Source organism: Thermobia domestica, chromosome 7 (genome assembly GCF_964235325.1).
Source record: "Thermobia domestica chromosome 7, izTheDome1.hap1.1, whole genome shotgun sequence".
In the NCBI taxonomy this organism is placed as follows: domain Eukaryota; kingdom Metazoa; phylum Arthropoda; class Insecta; order Zygentoma; family Lepismatidae; genus Thermobia; species Thermobia domestica.
Genome location: NC_137460.1, coordinates 94557958 through 94574786, shown reverse-complemented (window position 1 = coordinate 94574786; position 16829 = coordinate 94557958). Strand labels below are relative to the sequence as shown.

Below are 16829 nucleotides of genomic sequence, written 5' to 3'. Positions count from 1 at the left end.
TTCAAAAATGGCTTTTAGTAATACCTCAGGCTTGTATTCACCAAATTATCAGTATTGTTCACTCCACAGGTCATTTTGGAGTTCAAAAATGTTATCGCTTTTGTCGCGCAATCTTTTATTGGAAAAATCAAAAAGCTACCATAAAAAATTTCATCCGAAACTGTATCCAATGTGCGGAAACAAAGTTCACAAACCGAACCATAGCTCAGCAAGAATATCACATAAGAGCAAATGTACCCCATGAGACTCTGGGGGTGGACCTTATTGGGAAATTACCACCTAGCCAGGGATACTATTATATTTTATCACTAATAGATATTTACTCTCGTTTTGTTACTTTTCTTCCGCTCAGAAAAGCTCATACCAAAGAAATAATAACGGTACTAGAGAGAAGATACTTTCACCTTTTACCATATCCTCAAGAATTCTTAAGTGACAGGGGACCACAGTTCCAGTCCAAACTGTGGCAGGATTTCTGTGCTAAGTATAAAATTAAACACAAGAAAACAGCTAGCTATTCTCCTCAGGGTAACAGCATAACAGAGCGCAGCCATAAAGAGCTCAATAGGTTAGTTCGGTTATGGTGTAATGAAGATCAAACCACCTGGTATAGATATCTTGTAAAAATACAGGACCTTCTTAATAATTCTTATTGCTCAAGTATTGGTTGCACGCCGGCGGAACGCTTTCTGAGTTACTCTGCTGTTGACAACTACCGGAAGGTGTTCCCATGGCCAAAACAATTAGATTCCGTTGAAAATAGGTTTAAATTTACGGAGGTAGATATAAATTCGCGAAATTCTAGTAAACGGTCAACACACTCTGTTACTCTGGAAGAAGGTCAACTAGTAATGCTGAAATTACACAACTTATCGTCAATAATAAAGCAGGAATCCGCCAAATGGATGAAAATTTTCACTGGCCCGTTTGTCGTGAAAAAATTGCTAAAAAAACTGCGCTGTTTTGCATAATCTCAAAGGTGAAAGTATCGGAACTCACAATTTTCGAAATTTAAAGATTTTCAATTGTACAGAAGATAAACGTAGTGAATTACTCGCGCAATACCCCAAGTAGATATAATATACTGTCCTAGTGAGACTGGTAACGTTTGAATGGGATGAATGAGTGTGTTAATTTAACAAGCATCAGTAGTTAGTATTCCCAATTAGCAAAAATTTTGTTATTCTAACAAAATTTTGTTAATGGGCCGGGGAAAACTGTAATGTACCATTACAGTTGAGAGTAATGGCAACTTTTTTTTACGCACCCTGTACCTAGTAATTTTTTTTTATTCAATTTCGGTTTAGTTACATAATTTATTTACTCTCTTTACTTCGAATTAAATATAATGAATCGAAAGGTTTCATTAGTGACCATATTCCCACCGAATAATATATTTTATTTATATTTTGATTAAGTGTAAATCCCATTTTCGGATATATAAGTCGAAAAGTTACAAGGTTTACCATTCTGACGTCATACCGAAACATAGTTCCGTCATTGGATATAAATTTTCTTAATTTCAGACCAATGTAGATTTTGGCCAGGTACCTAATCTTTTCCCTCACCCCCTCTCACTAGTCCATAGTCACTTTCAGATCCGGTTATATCTGGATTTGCCAAATTTCTATTTGCTTTGTAATTTCCGCGGCTAAAGTTTTCGTTCTGATTGGAGGAATTCTCCTACCTCTGGCTTTTTCGGCGCAATGTTATGAGAATAATCGAAGACACCTTACGAGGCGCAGCTTATAATTTCGCCTACATATCTGCGGTAAAAGGACTAGGATTTTAATAGAATTCAGGTAAAAATCTGATTTAATTTCATAGTTGAACATTGAAGGCTGTGTAGGAGCCCCCCCCCAAAAAAAGGAAAAAAATCTACATTTTTCGTAAAGAAACAATAAGTTAGTGAAACATCCAGTTCTGTTTACTAGGAAGCCATGTTTGCTGCCCAGCTAGAATAGACAGTGAAATAGTGACTTTATTTCTTTTTTCTTCCAAATTCAGTTAGGGATTAGGGGAAATTACGACCTGTTTAGTGCATGTTGTTCGTGTATTAGGTAGATGTGATTTTTTATTATTTATTTAGTAATTGCATGTACGTAGTAGGTTTGATAGTTGTAATGTAAATAATCATAATGGCAGCTTAAGTTAGCTTAAAAGGGCTCCTATCCCCTTTTCCAAATTGAACCAGTTCTAGCGGGGGAATGGGTTAGTTATTGTTTGTTTTAGGGCCTTTTCCCCTCTCAGGGGAAGGGTCCCTCAATAAACCTCGTTAAGGTGCCCCCAGGGCATCAATCTTTGGCAATAATTATGTAAACAATTGGTCAGGTCAATTGGACCTAGGGTTACCTTTCTCATTTTGCCCCCCTTTAAGTTTAATAGAGCCGACTGTACATACCAATAAGGGAGTATTTTTCGTCAACATGCATGTAATTAAATGGTGCATGTTTGGTTTAGTTAGTTGTCTTTATGTATAGTACTAACAGTGGTGTATGTAGTTAGTAGTTTGTGTGAGTGTGTGAATTTTCGGTTAGGACAGTGTATAAATATGCGTTAATTTAGTACCATTTGTCTAACTCGAAGAATACTAAACCAGAGTAAATATTAAATTTCTGATTAATGAGTACAAGTATATATTTCAGTACACGGTAAATTATGCCTCCACTACAGCGCCATTGCGTCAGGTTTCGCTAATCAATTGTTTGTTGACATTACGACATCGCATGACTTAGTGATCTAGATTGTCTGATTTTGGCCATTTATTCTCAAATTACTTCCCGTGGACATGGTTTTCGGTTCAGATGAGTATACCTTCATATAAGATAGCATGAGATCTTACTGTACTGAAAATTTCAGTTTGCTAGGTCCAGTAGTAATTGAAATATCTACTGAAATAAAGAATACCTATTTTCTTAATAGAAGTAAAGCCCATATGCTGTTACTGTTTGTTTCAAAATGCAGTATTAAATTCTCTTTTCCCGTGGCTGTAGAAAAATTCCATTGTTGCTTTAGTTTTATCAGCAAATTGGAAATAGATTAATCGTTGACAATTTAACTTTCAGTGAATACACGTATGATTTTTTTTTAAACTGCGAAGTAAATACAATTTGGGTGCTTCGAAACAAAGAGTACGTGGTTCGATGAATGTTATCGTGTAGTAGTTTGAGCGTGATAGATTGTGATAGTTATATATATTTATTACTGTGTAATGTAAATATGTGTATGGCCTGCGTGTAAAATGTATGAAATAGGGTGTCTGTAAAATATTACTTCGCGCAAAAATTAGTAGATAATGAATGAATGTAATGATATATTAATAATATGATATAAAATAATATGAATGAGATGATATGACACCTACATTTAAATGGATAGGCCTAGTGTATGTTATATAGTGAAAATATGAATACGTTTACGAAAAAAAAAATCTCTCGCGTTTTGACTTCTACACCAGTACATTCATCCAACCGAGTTTGCTACTTGAATAGTAAATTGTAGTTGGGAATTGTGTGTTACTTCGCATTTAAGTACCTCATAATAACAGCCCCGGATCTTAAGCCTTTCAATAGATAGGGTAGCATCATGTGGGAATTACTTCTAAAGGTTGACAGAAATGATAATTAAGAAAACTAACTGTTATATTCTGTGATCTTCGAAAAGTACAGGTTTCGGTCATTTGTACCTTTAACATTCATAGCCTCTCCGAGATTTTTTTTTTCGTTGCTTACCTTATTTATTTATTGTGCAGTGTTCATATAACTCAGTTCGGACTATCCGATTAAATCAACTGCTACTAAATTAATATTTATGTCATTAGCGTACCCGGACGTCGACCCCTAGTCCCCTTAAGTATTTTCATGTCTTTTCTTAGTTTAATTAGATGAGGGAAATTAACGACGTCCCAGACTGTGGCATGTCTGCGCGGGGTAGCCATCGGTGATGTTTGGTTATTGAAATCACCGATCCAAAATTCAGTTTATTTATTTTTTTTTATTTTGGCAAACTCTAATTAGGGATATCTTAGCTATTACTCTAATTTCATTACTATTCTGGAATCTTCTAGTTTCCAAGAGGTCGGATGATTTTTTTTTCCTCTTTTGAAATTCTAAATTAACGCCGTCTCTAACCTTCCGGAGGATTTTCGGGACCCTGCTGGTTTGGGCCGGATACGGGGATCGGATTTCAATCTTACAACCAAACTCTTGTGGGATTGGGATCTGATGGACACAGAACTTGCATCCTTGGCAGCAGGGCGCTCCTTGAGTCTACGTATTTGAGTAGACCACCCTTTTGGCATGTTAAGAATATTTTGGCTATGGATTTTGTTGAGAGCGAAATTCGACTTTTATCTTTGTAGCGTTAGTTATTTCCCACTTAAGTCTTTGGCGCCCCTATTCTTCGTCTTCCTTCTTCTCTATCTCTCTCTCTGTCTTCATTACTTCGAGATTTTTTTTTAAATTTTTCAACCTTCCCCCCCCCCCGGTTTCTGAAACTCATGAAAATGTACAATATTCATATCACTTATTTCGATCGTATGTACTAATTGAGACATCGAGGGATGCAATTCGTGGAGGTATTGCAGCACATCTCAGGACCATTTTCGCGATATTCAATCCACCACGGGAGAAACTGACGAGAAGGTACACTGTGCTTTCAGATTCCTAGAAACATTTGTTATTCATTGATCGTACAAATTATACCCATTGACGACTGATTTCTGGTTTTCTTTCTATTGATTGGTCATATAGTGTGTATGTATTAGTAGTTTGGGCCCACTAGTTTCGAATAACATTGATTTTTTTTCTGTATATACATCTATATATGTACTTGCATAGTTTTAAAAGTTACGTGCCTGCTCTATTTGTTGTATTTCCACCTCTTATGTCAACTTATTAAATAACACCAACTATTTTTTTTATACGCGGATCTTTAGTAAATTGAGAATGATTATTGATTATCGGGTTTATATATATAAAGTACAATGTTGCAACCTTATGATGGAAAAAAGTGAATTTTGATAGTCAGGGTTTTTGTTTTGTTTTTGAGCCAATAAAATATGAATACTTATCGAATATAAAAAGGTTATGTAGATATTAAATGTCGACGAAATACTACGATGGATATTAAAGTGAAATTTATTATATTGAGTAATATGAATATATATATATATATATGCGAGTATGTATGTAAAGGGCTCGGTATTTACCCTGGTTTTGTTAGGTTGCCATAGATTTTTGACACCCGATATTAACCAGCTCTTTGTGATATATAGTATTACCGCGTAAATTGTAATAAATTACATTTTGTTGAGTTGTTATTGATGTTTGTAACTATTAAAGTTGAATATCATGTTAAATACTGCATGTAAATAAAACAAGTAGCAGGTCGTAAGAAAAGTAAGAATAACCCTAATCCTTATCCAAATTTAATTTGCGAGATCATAGTGAAATCAGTAAGCTACGAAACAGTGTGCCCCACCAACGAATCCTTCTATCAGTAAACCATGAAACAAATCCTTCCCCTACGATCGGAAACCTAACTATTCAGTGACTAGAATCTTTTGACTACACGATCTATACTAGAAAAAAAAATTTACTGATCTTAAATTCAATGAAGTGAAATTTGGTCAATAATTTAGTAATGTGAATACAGGAATATGGAAATATGTTCCCAATGTCTGTGACTGGATTCGATAATTTTTCTTTAATCTTGATAAACTTTGAAATTTTATATCAAGTGCGTCAAGTGACGAAATGAGAAATATAAATATATATGTGATATGAAGCAACTATTTGTCTATAGTTAAAACAAAAACAATTAAATACTCTCATTGACACAAATCACAGTGCGAAAAGAGAGTTGAAAAAGGAGTTATTATCGACGTGAGAACAAAGACTCATAAAATTGTCGAAATGTCTCCTCTTGGGACAGAGACTCAATAAAATGTTACTAAAGTGTTTTTTTTTAAAGAATGATTAACCAATTATATTTTTTTTCTTTCTTTTGCCCGCAATGATATGTATTCATTGCACTGAATCTTAAATATATTGACCTTTGAATTTTCTTTTTTTTTCCTTTATTTTGGTCTTTCGTCTTTTGTCGAAATTTTTTTTTCATGTAATCCAACTTTTAATATATCTAGAAAGAGAAATGTGTTATTTGATCTGTTGAAAGTAGTGGATTTCTGTGTATGCTTATGAAACATTCTTTTCTTGTATTAAATTCTTCCTGTTATGTCAAACTAAGTTTTCTTTTATTGAAATGTAATAAATGTCTATAGAAATGTAGTTAGGTTAGTTTAATTCAACTAAATACAACCGGAAGTATACATTGTCCTGTATGAATGTGTGTGTGAGTGAAATGTAGGTTTAGTATTAAGTGCACAAATTATTTTGACATATATGTGTGACTTATTATAATTAATGGTAGCTAGCAATTAAAGTCATTGAATGTTAATACTAACTTAATTTAAGTTGGCTCTATGAAGGAAGTAAAAAGGACCGAAGTAGCCTGAACGAATGATTATCATGTGAGAACTACGAAAGTCAAAATCTTCGACAAATATGTGATACTCTGATTTTTTTTTTCTCTGTGGTCGATTCTAACATGCCACCAACTTCGTCGTTCATTTTTCAAATATTGGATATTAGTCTAGAACTTCTGGAAATATTGAATAAACGGTAAAATTGAACTTTCTCATCTATCTCAGAGCTAGATTGGGATAATTCGGTAGTTGGGGTTAAATGGATCTAGGTCGGGGATGTATGGGTTAACATGTGTCTACCTTTGATTACCTTAATACCAAATATTCACCCAATAGCTATTGGAAATGATCCCAATTCGATAATTATTCACTTTCCCTTTACCATATTTTTCAAAATATCCAGTAACAGTTTCCTCTTTATCACCTTCTTTCTTTACCTCTTTCCTCTTCTATCTTCCTCTTCCTTTCTTCATCTTCTTCTTCTATTTTTAATAAAACTGAAAAGGGGGTCGTGACTGGGAATTCTATAGGTAATAAACACGGTCATGTATTTATTTATTTTATTTTATTTTCTTTAGAAGTCCGATAAAGAGTTTTCTCGTTTCGATCGAACCTAGTACGTTCGAAATTAAGAAATGGGTAATATATTCCAATATAATTAGACATAAGCTGATAGCTTCATGAATATCCCCACCAGGGGTGAAGGGTTCCCACTCACGACTTATTCTATGCATCACATTTGTTGCAAATTCTTTTTTTTTCCTCAATCAGTTTTAGATTGACGAGCCGTGACGGGATTCGTTGTTATGGAAACGTTTGTTCCTATGGCAACGGCCCCCTTCCTTTTTTCAAGAAGTCAAAAAAATCTAAAGGTCCAAGTTCGTATGCCTCGCGAGAAAAATAACATAACTCGTACCTTGTTTTAAAGTTATTTTATAATCACAATGTTTTTTTTTCTTTTATGTGTAAAAGTGTTGTAAATATAGCTTTAAAATTATCCCAAAATCAGAGTGTATTGGAACAAAAATGACAAATTTTGTGTTATGTCACTTTTCTCGCCAGGGATTCGAACTCGAACCTTTAGGATTTTTTTGACTTGTGCCACTTTTCTCAAGAAGGTGCGAAGTGTGTAAGGGCACGTATTTCATAATGTAAACTACTTTGAGTACAACAAGTAAAAGAGATTTTGTAATTACATTCTTCTGTTGAATAGAACCATTGCCTTAAGTTCTTCAGGGATATCCTCAAAAATTAATGTTCATAGAAGTTGAGTTTTCAACGCAAAGCAACATAATGGGACAACATAAACCAAACAGAAAATAATATGTATTCGATGACCGCCAATGACCCAGCGTTAATGAACTATGGACGATTGGACAAGACTAAATTAACACGCAAATTTTATTAAATGTTCTCAAAGAAGCTCCTGAACTATTATTATATTTAATTTTTAGCCCCTGATTATCAACTACAAATCACTCTTCGCTGAGATGAGGGGAAGGACGGAATATAAATAACCTGAGTGTGTATTGTGTATTGATTGTGTATTGCTGTGCAAGTGTAATATAGAATTGTCTGAAACAGTCTTTCCCAGTTGATGGTCCGCGGATCCCTAAGGAACCGTGGAAAAAAATTAAAGACGCCGTGCCATTATTTACAGGCAATAATACCTACCTCCCATTTATTACCAGTATGCACATATAACATTTAAATTGTGGAGTCCGTACCTTGCCTTAAAAATAGAGATAGTCTACAATCATGATGTAATTACAAATCACTTGGTCTAAATTACGAATACAGTACAACTGAAAGTAAAAGCAAGAAATGGTGAGGCCACCATGGTTGAACTACAATACTACATTTTTGTATCCCAGCAAAGAAGAAACAAATTATTTTCAATTGTAGAAACAGAAACTGAGAACGTTTACATGAAATCCATAACGAATTGACAGGAAGTAAGAGAAAAACAGTAAACAACTGTATTGTAGTTGTACTTTTATGCTGGGTGACATCATGTCGGATGTGATTACAATACAGAGGATAAATCAAACTTATTAAACAGGAACATGTCTGAAGAGATGTCTGAAGAGATGAAGGGCGAAATTGGGTCTCCCCCTTAGCGATATATAACGTGTACTTGAAACATTTCTTCTATGTTTTATCATTTTTCAGATATTTCCGTGGATTAATTAAAATGGCCCACCTTATATATATATATATATATATATATATATATATATATATATATATATATATATATATATATATATATATATATATATATATATATATATATATATATATATATATATAATTATCTCTGTTTCCAACTAAAAGCAACATTTGACACCCGAAGTACTTTGAAAATGTCAGTTTTTGTCCTAAAAGAATAAAAAGTACACACATAAAATTCTAACTCTACATAGAATGGAATTCCAGCAGTGACACTGAATCCCAGCAGTGACATTACAGTATTTCTTAGGCATGACACAAACATGTGTCCGTTAAAAAGATGTGAGTTTCCGATGCTTCATTTTTCAATTTGATATAGGTCATAAGATATTTAGCTTCCGTTTCTCGTGCTTGATAATCCAACATGATATGAGTTGCATATATTTATTACAATTGTTGGAACAGAAACTCATATTTGCCTGTGATTACAGACAATTATATAACCTAATCTCTCCTCAACCTCGAACCAAATCATAACCCTAAGCTCCCTCGTGGCTATATGGTTAACGTATTGTGCATGGGCGGAGTTATGCGGGGCATGGGGGCACTGCCTCCCAACTTTCTGGCAAAAAATAAAAATGCCACATATAATATGGCCACCTACCAAGATTTTCGAGACCGACCAATAGGTCTGCCCCCCCCCCCACTGCCCTCCCAGCAGACAAACCCTAGCTCCGCCTATGGTATTGTGTCTTTTCTTGGGAGATCCAGGTTCAATTCCCGGCCCGAGCTCAGGTGGTTCGGATCCCACGTCAAGCTGTAGGTTCACGTTTCATATAACCTCACTGCTGAAAGAGACACTAAACCAAAATCAACCAATTAACCATGGCCCGTGAACTTTCTCGCTCAATCGTAGACCATTAGATTTTTCGTAAGTTCCGCCTATTTTCAAAGCCCTTTCATTTCCTTCAGACTTAATGAGTTGAGATCAATTGAAACTGGTTTCCTAAATTCATTACAATACTCACATCTGGATGCAAGTGTACTCTTGGTATTGCAGCTGAGGCCAATTATGTTACTTGTATTTTCCCACCCGTCAGCTAATTCCTTACACATTAGATACAGATTACTAACATCACAACGAACGATTATCTTGCGTTAACTTTGATTAAGATATACTGAGATTGCAGCTGAACTCTGACTAAACCGAACTCAAAGTTCGTGGGAGGGGGAGGGAGGTTCCAACACTGAAACTTGACTTGTAGATCTACGGCTTCAGGTTGACTAGAGAGATACGGGCGGACATAAGAACTGTTCTTTGGACGTTGAATTCTTATGGGGGCAAAATCTATATAACGATCTTTATGGAAATGAACTTTTGAAACCGGTTGAATATTAGTTGTGGGAACAAAACCGGTTTATCTTTTTTTAGGTCTTTAGACAAATGGAAACTGCGTTTTGAAAATTTTAAAAAATCCAAATCGGTTCGATATTATATCGAACTGGTTTCGTTTTCCGAGTACGATGTTTTCGATTTTCTATCGAAAGCCGGTGTTGGCTTTTTAAAACCAGTTCGATTTCATACAATTTTTTTTTTTTTTATTTCTTCGATAATTTGTTTGGAAATGATTAGTCTAATATAAGAACAATAAAAGATACCGGCTTCAACGAAAATCATCCCGGTTTCAGTTACTAAATATTCCCTACTTTCTTTTTGAGAAAACTGAAAACGATTTCGGTGAAAACTCGAACCGGTTTTGATTAAAACTGGAAACCAAATTCAGTTAATTAAAAATGAAATCGATCTGTTTACCAATACCTATTAAAAGATATCACTTCCGTTTCAACAAGTGTATAAGGGTACACAGGGGCGGATCCAGGAGCGACTTCTGGGGGGGGCGGTGGGTTGTCACACTGCTACTTTTAAGGGCTCCAAACTTTGGGATGGGTTTTATTTATATATATAAAATAAGAAAGTGTCCTCTTCTGGGGGGGGGGCAATCGCCCCGATCGCCCCCCTCTGGATCCGCCCCTGAGGGTACAGAGGAAAAAGAACCTTCTTTTGGGATGTTGAATCTATTAAAGATATTCTCGTTATCTCTTAGTATTTCTGCTGAGATACTTGGCGATAGACGGGAGAACAGAGATTACAAGGTCTCCCGTATTTATGCATAGAATAGTTTGGGAGTTAAAAAAAAAAGTACAGTGCATTATACATGTACTTTAAGAAATGAAACCTCCTGAATATATAAGCCATGTGTGAATTATGTCACAGAAGTGGGTCTCCAACGAGTATTTCCTGTCCGTGAATTAAAAATGATGGCAAGTTGCCTGTAATTCTAAAATCGTCAGAAGTATGTCCTTGCTTATTCAATGGACACGCTCCCTACAGAATGTTGTATTAACTTTTAAAAGCCAAATAGCGTCATTTCAAAATTTAGCTTCGTCCCCTTAATATGTGACATCAGTTTCAACTTCAAATAGATGAGCCATGCTTCAACTTTAACTAACCTACAGTGTGAATGATAGGTCACTTAACGTTCTTTCTACGATTAAACAAATATTTTATTGCTATATTACTATGTATATAGGTACAGTATTATTTTACACAGTGGTTCTCAACCTATTTCCTATCACGACCCCTATTTTATCACATTCTCTTGCCTTTGGGATTTTTAATATACCTATTGCGGAGATCTCACAATATCCATCTATTTCTATAATAATAGAATCCATTTCTTGTATATAGTGGATACAGTTACTTCCTTAAAAGCGAATGGATTAAAACTAAATTTGGCCAGTTCATTCATATTACAAATATCGAATCCGATCCGTCATACTGTTTCAAAATAGAGACCCTTTGAAAATTTTAAAACTTCATAACTCCGTTAATTTCTAATTTTGGTTAAAGACTACTTGGACAGTTGTTAAGAAAGTTATTGAGTATTTTAATTTTCGAGAGGCCGCCACTTTGAGTTAGCTCATATTGTTGCCGATTTGGTACATTGATTTCTATGTGTTCAGTATCACCAAAAACTGTTAAAAAGCAACTTGTTTTCCTTCCATGGTAAGCATTAAAACAAAGACAATAAATCGCTTATCAGTTGAAAATGACTTGATAATATGCATCACGAAGACTAAATCGGACATTGCCGCACTAGTGAAATCACACATTTTCTTAAGTATCTCATTAGCTTTCAATTTTAATTGTATTTCAATACGCAAGTTGTGTTGGATTTGTATTTTTCTGGTGTTTCAATATGCAGTTCTTATTAGTTTCATATCGTACCTCTTTCATTTAAATTGATTTTTATTAAACAATTATGCACCTGTTGAAAATATTTAGTAGACCTAGTTTTTGTTGTTCTTATGTATAAAAATATGTCTATGAGAACAAAATTCAAAATAATATTTAAAAGTAGTTTCCGGCATTAGATTCTAATTACGGTATATTTCTCTCTTCCATTTAGCTTCCCGACCTCCATGAAACCCTCTGGCGAACCCCAGGTTGAGAAACCCTGATTAAAGACAATGTTCCTCAAAGGATGTTCCGGAAAATTGGTATCTGCATTATAACGGTTTTTCAGCTAGAATAAGCCTTAATTCACGTCCACTATGCATGTTTGAACTTTAAAGTGCTTTCGGTGAAAGAAACGGACGTATAATATGAAGATTGAAATTAGAATACAGGGTCAGTCCTTAAAGTAGTAGGACTGAGTCAATTAAATATAAGATATTGTCAGAAATAACACTTACGCTTAATATTCTTCGAAATATGATCCTCCTACATCCACACACCGCTGCCAGCGGGATTTCCAGTTAGTTTTCATACGCTTCCTGGAAGGCGGAAACTGGAATGCTCTTCAGCTGCCTCGTCACGGCCTGTTGTAATGCTTCCACCGAACCGTGATGATGACCTTTCATGGTAGTTTTGAGGCGGGGGAAGAGAAAAAAGTCTGGTGGGGCAAGGTCGGGACTGTAGAGTGGCTGAGGCAAGGTTGCAATGTTATGTTGGGCCAGATACGCCACCACTCGGAAGGCTGTGTGGCTCGGCGCATTGTCATGATGCAGTCGCCAGGAGTTGACGATGGCTGGGTGGACGCGGACGATGGGTTTCCTTAGCCGTTCCAGGACCTGGAGATAAAAAACTGCATTGACAGTCTGTCCGTGTGGAACAAATTCCCTGTGGATCACTCCTTGTGAATCGAAAAAGCAAATGAGCCTGCTTTTCACTTTTGATTTCGTCATGCTCGCCTTTTTGGGGCGTGGGGAATTTCGGGTGTGCCATTCCGCGCTTTGACGTTTGGTCGCAGGGTCATACTCAAACGTCCACGTCTCGTCCCCAGTCACCACATTGTCTAAGAAGTTTGGATTTTCACTCACTTCTTCGAGAAGGTCCTGGCAGATCCGTTTGCGAATGTCCTTTTGCTCGACTGTCAGCACTCGCGGCACCAACTTTGCACAAATTTCCTCATTTGCAATTGTTCGTGCACAATTTCGTGAACTTGGGTTTTAGCAATGCCAAGTTCATCGGCAATCATGCGAACAGTTAATCTTCGGTCACTGTCCAGCAAATTCTTCACTCTTGCAACATTTTCCTTCGTTTTGGAGCTCGAAGGTCGTCCTGACCGTGCAGCGTCTTGAACTTCTTCTCTCCCCTCCCTAAACAGCTTGTGCCACTCAAATACACTCGATCTTCCAATGGCGTTATCACCGTACGCCGTCTTGATCATTTCATGAGTCTCTTTCCCAGTTTTACCGAGCTTCACGCAAAATTTGATGGCGTAACGTTGTTCCAAGAGATTGGCCATGACCCAGCGTGACGAGGGTCACTCGCAGAGGTTACGATGACGAGCGATCTTTACCCTGCTATGGCTGGCAGCCGATTGGCGCTATTTCCTGTCTTTCCTTAGACCCACCTCAACCAACAACAGGTGGAGTAACCGCTGTCAGTCTGTAAAACGAAAAGAAAAAAATCAGTCCTTCTACTTTAAGGACTGACCCTGTATAAGAGGACCCTGAGAAAACACACCAATACGATGTTCTCCATCACAAGCTCCCGCGGCCTAGGATCGAATCGGGAACCCTCGTACCAGAGATGACGGCTCTTCCACAACGTTGTCCATGAGACGAGTTGAGACGCGGAATACAGTGTTAAAAATGGTTTCTTAAATTCCGTTTCTTACCTATGCACCGAGTAAATACATTCTTTAAAGTGAGATTTCGATTTTCTCAAATCATTTTGAGAAATAATGACTCAAACGCGAGAGAAATTATGTTTCATTTCTGAGGGCGCAAATGCTTTCTCAAATTTTAGAAAAATTGTATTCTTTCTTAAAATTGAAAAAGAAACATCTGAGCATATGAGGCATATAACTCCCATTTTGAGAAAAACATTTCTCAAAATAATAATAATAATAATAATAATAATAATAATAATAATAATAATAATAATAATAATAATAATAATAATAATAATAATAATAATAATAATAATAATAAGAAGAAGAAGAAGAAGAAGAAGAAGAAATGTATTTCTCCAAAGTGAGAAACGGTGCCCAGAAACACGGTTCTCAAATACGATAAGGAGAAGGGAAAAGGATATAAACAAAATATAAACATGCAGAAAAATGATCCAACATACAGAATTTATATTAAATAAACATCTACAGTTATATTATTTAAAATATAACTTATTTAAACCTCAATTTCAAGAAAATTACATTTCTTAATAACGAAATATTTGTTTTACAACAAACCAAAAAACTAAGCAGATAAATTCTCTTAAAAAGTGCCAAGCTACGAACGTCCATATTTTCAATACACCATTAGTATCCATCTCTATCACTGTCTCCCTTAGTCTTGGAGCACAATCTTGGTACTTTAATTTTTTTTAAATAAATCTTTGAGTTTCACGTCACACACATTGAGTTTTACTAAAACACCAACTAACCTGTGCTAGGTGGCCACTAAAAGGAACGAATGCTATCTAACCGAGTCAGGGCAGGAGTGCAGCAAGGGAGACCAAGCACGGGTGCGTCCGTAGGAAACAGGCGCGTCAGTGATGGAAAGTATCTAGGGGTATTAATTTTTTCTCAAAGGGGAAATCCCTGGCATCTCCCGTCAATTCGCATACTGCATTTAGCAATATACCCATTTGTTCTTAATTTAACGTAGAGGCCACGATAGCTAAGTAGTAGAGCGTTTACTTTTGGTGCATGAGGTTCTTGGTTCGATCCCACCTCGAGGCAAGGCTTTGTGGTGGATAAACACAGTGTGCGTTGGTTTTCTCGGGATTCTTCCCGTTCTTCCCAGTTTCTTCATTCCACTATCTCATTCATTCTCATCATCACCATCTCCTTTAGCCTACCCGAAAGGTATCTCTCAATTGACCAAGCGTCGTGAGAGGGTAAGGTGTTCCCAATGGCCAGGCGCCTTAGGGCTTTGGTGGTTTGATCAACCTGGATAGATTGATTGATTCTCGAGGTGTGCTGCTGTCTTTTATCCTAAAATGTCGGCTACCTTCGTTGATCTTCGTCTTGACGACTGTTGGCAATGGTGGGCGACTCCTCTTCGGTACTGTCGCCTGCGTTGTATTTGTTTACTGTCAACACGTATAGTACACACATGGTTACAGCATGATGTGAAGACATGCGGAACCTTACAGTTTTTTTTTTCAACTGAAATAACCTTTTTCTTCTATTAAAATGTTCGAAACTCAATAAAACGTAAAAGTGTTATAATAAAAGGGTAGATTACTTTTAATTACTTTTACACATACCCATATGAAAAGTTCTAAATATTCCTATTTATTATATCTTTAATACATTTGAAATACGTTTAGCATATTACAGTAAGACCATTCATTTTAATTACGAAAAGTAGCTATGATGCTATTTGATTTTTAAAAAGTCGTTCTTGGATGGTAGCATATAGCAGTCTTTTATTTTGAGTAATGAACAATATAAATATTTATTTAATTCTGAAATACCGATTAAGATTTTTTTAAAAGCAAAGATCACAATGTGAAATATATACTTGCTATAACAGTCTTACGTCTTTTATTGGGTTTTCAGCATTTTTAAAGAATGTTATTTCCAAAAACTGAAGAATTTCAGATAACATTTTAAATGCCTAACAGTTGAAGTAAAAAATAATCATTCTTTTATTAATCTGCGCCTATGATCCTGTCGCTTGAATTTAGTCCGTTTTGTCTGAATTTTCCTTGGAGTTTGTCCTCTTGAATTTTGTCCTGCATTCGTAATAATGTGTTTGAAAATTTTAACAAAGGCTGTAAGAAGAATAACTATTTCTTCAGTTATCATAAATTTTAGATGTTATTCTTCTTGTTCTTCTCGGAAAAATGACGCGGATACAGTTCTTTATCAGCAGTGTTATTCACATCTACGTTAGTAAAGATGAATGCGATTTTTTTTAATACCTGCGGGCAAATGGAAAATTGATTTAGTTGCAAGAATGCCGTTTGACATTGTAACTGAAAGGAACATAAAATAAACTTAATTCGGTATAATATCAAATTATTTCACATCAAGATTTTATTAACTTTTTCAGTAGTTCATCTCTAACATGCTAAGAGTCACAGTACGTAAAAGGTGTCACAGTTCACATCCTCAAAACATGTTTGACAATATAGCCTATTAAGTAAACAATGCAAGAGGATGCATAAGGCTACTCTTCAGAAAGAATGTTAGTATTCTACATCAGTGCTACTGAACCTTTTTTCTCGCGTACCAGTAGATACAGTTTGCCATCCAATTGTGTACCAGTGAAGCTGTTTAAAATAAATTAGGTCGAAATGAACTTATTAAACTTATTTAAACACGTGTGTACGGACTTCAGATGTAATTATGAAGATTACAAACTACATGACTGTTCTTTTTTTTTTTTTTTTTTTTTTGTTAAGTTTCCAATGATTTACAGATGTGTAAGAAATGGATTCATGCGTTGGGGGAAATCTGAGACTGTATGCAATAAATGTTAACCGATTACTTGGAAATATTAGACGAGCGTGACGTCATCTCGAAAATCGTCCATTGCAAAGAAAAAATCTCCAACTATGATCATTCAATAAATATTGGAAATATGCTTATTTTAGGATTACGTACCCCCAGAAACATCTTCGCATACCCCTGGGGGTACACGTACCTCT

General features: G+C 35.7%; 1 protein-coding gene and 1 pseudogene across 1 annotated transcript in view; one reads left to right on the top strand and one right to left on the bottom strand.

Annotated features, from left to right (window-relative positions):
- Nucleotides 1-16829, top strand: part of LOC145690288 (protein borderless-like) — a 189660-nt gene that overhangs the window by 21977 nt on the left and 150854 nt on the right. The gene's annotated exons all lie outside the window — the stretch shown is intronic.
- LOC145689256 (protein GVQW3 pseudogene) lies at nucleotides 13096-13470 on the bottom strand (annotated as a pseudogene).